The sequence below is a fragment of the Aquila chrysaetos genome, chromosome 7 (genome assembly GCF_900496995.4).
Source record: "Aquila chrysaetos chrysaetos chromosome 7, bAquChr1.4, whole genome shotgun sequence".
Taxonomy (NCBI): Eukaryota; Metazoa; Chordata; class Aves; order Accipitriformes; family Accipitridae; genus Aquila; species Aquila chrysaetos.
Genome location: NC_044010.1, coordinates 9,559,508 through 9,562,817, shown reverse-complemented (window position 1 = coordinate 9,562,817; position 3,310 = coordinate 9,559,508). Strand labels below are relative to the sequence as shown.

At 46.1% G+C, this 3,310-nt stretch overlaps 1 non-coding gene across 1 annotated transcript; it reads right to left on the bottom strand.

Moving 5' to 3' along the window:
• Positions 1–2,835: 2,835 nt before the first annotated feature.
• Positions 2,836–2,909, bottom strand: TRNAI-AAU. The gene has a single exon. It is a non-coding gene; the product is annotated as a tRNA-Ile (tRNA).
• Positions 2,910–3,310: the final 401 nt, after the last annotated feature.

Below are 3,310 nucleotides of genomic sequence, written 5' to 3'. Positions count from 1 at the left end.
GCTCCCAGCTTCTCTTAGCCAGAGCCTGGACTCAGCAGCACTGGGCTGCCGGTGCCCATTCAGCCACATTCTTGGCTGACGGCTCCTTCCTGGGTCTGTTTCTATGGCATTTTCTCATCCCCCTCCCACCTGCATCTCTGCTTGCAACAACATTAAATGAAAACCTTTGTTTGGGGTTGTGACAGACTCGGGCTTTCTGATGGAACTGCGATTTTTTTTCTAGTGCATGGAAGGTAAACGCTACACTCACCAGTTTTAAGCAAAGATTAAGCTTTACCTATGATAACAGCATTAACGCTTACAGTTAGTTGCACACAAATTAATCTAAAGAAAAACCCCTTCCCACCACATCCTGCCTTTGATTTCAATAATGTTGTTTCTGCATTATATCAACAGAGTAATGCAGATACACCAGATGAATCCTTACCACTCGGATTTTCACCATAATTAAGACCCCTGATGGAAAACTGAGTGAATAAAGCACCCTGATGGCAAGACACTTAGATGCTCTAGTAATAAACAATATAAGAAATTATAAAATTAACCTGTGACGTGCCTAGAAAAGAAAATGCTTCAGAACATTACTGAAGGAATGAATATACATCTACCAAATTGAATACTACAGCATGAACCCACTTTCTGGCTAGCTTCAACTATCTGAACTTAAGTGCCCTCCTAGTAGTATTTCATGCTTCAAAAAAAAATGCAGTCATTTCAGTGAAGAGTATGAAACTGATTAGTTTATTTGGTCTGGGTAACTCTAAAATGCAATAGTTAAAATGTGAAACAGTAACAGAAGGAAGAGATTTAGCTAGATGGATTAGAAGGTTCCTCCTCAGCTAACGGTGTTCAGCATTGTCACAGGCAATAAGACAGGTTCATCCTTTCCATCGTTGTCCACTGGGGCAGCAGAGCTGTGCTTCACACCACACTTTTCAAGCACACAGCAACCAATACCCACTCCAGCCTTGATGTTATGCAATCCGATTACGAGTTAAATCGAACACCGAAGAGTAACCCCAGAATATGCCCCAGCATCTGCCACTGCAGACCATTCGGAATGGAAATTCCTCTGCTGTCCTCACGAGAACATTATTCCACTATATGGGTTGGTTTGATTTATCTTTTACTCTCCAACTAGTTTTGAGGTTGAAGAATGGGCTCTGGAATGACTCCCCTAGGGACAATGGCTGACCCTCACAATCTCACAACTATCTGCTGAAATTAAATTTACGGAAAATATGCCCATACAAGCCTGGCTGCCAAAAACCCCACACTGAATATGAGCAATTGAAACCAAACTGAAAAAGGGGCCAAGGAGCCATTGCATCACCTTGGTTTATAGCAAGGACTTTGCTATACAACAACATAGCTGCAATAAAATTCTGATTCCTAATGTGGGAAACATAAAACAAAGCAATATTATTCCTAGATTTTTTTTTTTCTGAAACAAAACATCATGCTGTTTCTCCTTTCATTTCATTTAAAATGGATGTCATTATATGCAGTGGAGTCCTGACCACTCTAACTGGACCCAACGGAATTGAGGAGGATCATTGAGTGGAGGTAGCAAGACAGAAGGTCATCAAACCAGCACCACATTACTCCCCCTTGACATCTGATGGAGTCATGACAGCAGTTTGGATGCTAGATAACATGAATATTCATCTGTATGATTTAAAAATTACATTGTGACTTTGGAATGACACTTCTCATGTGCCCTTGTTGTACCTTGGTGACACTGTGGGGAAGGTGGCACATCAAAACTCTGACTTTGACATGAGTGTCACCTGCTTTTCTTCCTTCATTTTTTCTTTTTTATTATTACCACCTATTTTGAACAAACACTGCAGTTGGAAGAAGCCTTAAGCAACAGGCCTGGAGAGTGAAGGAGGATATTAGCAAATTTGTGAAAGAAATCAATAGAATGCTGTTAACTCAAGATGTTTTCCCAAAGCAGCTGTGGCTTGTCTGTATGCAGCTCCAATAATGAAACCACTGGTTTCTGCAAGGAAAACATTTGCACCAGAAAGTTTGCCTCCTCTGGAAAAAATCCCATTTCTGTTCAGAGGTAGATAGGACAAAAATAATAACCGTCTTGAGCTTCTAAGTGAAGTTTCTTAGAGCCAGGCCAGTTGAGCCAGCAGGGATCCATCTCAGCTGCTCTTGTGGACATGCTACTCTATTAGAACATCTCAGTTTGGCCTGGATTTTTTTTTCTTGAATAAATAGTACATAAATAAAAATTAAGGCTCAGATTGCAGTGTGTGTATCAAATCTGGATATCTCCTATATGGAGCTCAGAACATTCTCTGAAAAAATCAGGCTGTCAAGGGAGATCTGCTTGCCTTCCTGCTTCAAAGGAAAAAAAAAAAAAAAAAGAAAGAAATAAAACCCTCCCACTTCAGCATCACTAGTTCCAGCCTCTGACAAGAGAGAGCTATCAAAGAGTTATACTAATGTAATGAGCTAAAGACCTGATATGAAATATTAGTTACCGGTGATTATGAAGGGAGAGTGACAACCATCTGAAATCCTTCAAGCTTTCTTCAGGCCCAGTGCTAACTGGCAGTAGCACAAGACGCTCCAAAGCAAGAGGTATTGACAACGTGGTGATGTCCCACGGAAAGAAAGATGTCCAATTTCACTGGGTGCACTTTCCACCTACATATTTCTTTTTCTGTCGCACTTTCCACCACTTCACTCTCCTCCCCGCAGCTCGCACTGCCCTTTCTCTTGTTGTCCATCCGTGGGTGCTTCACTGTCTCCCCTCCCGCCATCTCCAGCGGAGCCCGACCCGCCCGCAGCTCCCCAGGTCGAAGCGGGCAAAAGCACTGGCCCGTACGGGGATCGAACCCGCGACCTTGGCGTTATTAGCACCACGCTCTAACCAACTGAGCTAACCGGCCCGCTGGCGTCGCGGTTTCCAGGAAGCGGCACATCACGCGTGGGGGGGGGGGGGGGGGCGCCACGTCGCGCCGCTCCGCTCCCGCGGGCAGCGCCGGCCCCCGCCGCCCCCCGTTCCCCGCGGGGCGAGTGCCGCTTGCTCGGGGTTCGCTCCCCGCGGCGCCGGCTACGCTTCCTTACAGATGCCCCCAGGGCCCTGCGCGACAGGGGACGTATTCTGCTGCCTGGGACGAGCAGAGCCTCCAGCGTGGGACAGGGACACAAGCACAAAACTTTTTCCCAGGGAGGACGCAGAGGCAACAGAGCTGGCTGCAGGGTGAGGGCGTGCAGGCTCCACCCTTGGAGGTTTTCCAGACACCTGAGGCCAAGCCCCGAGCAGCCTCCAGGCCTGCCCTCACAGCCG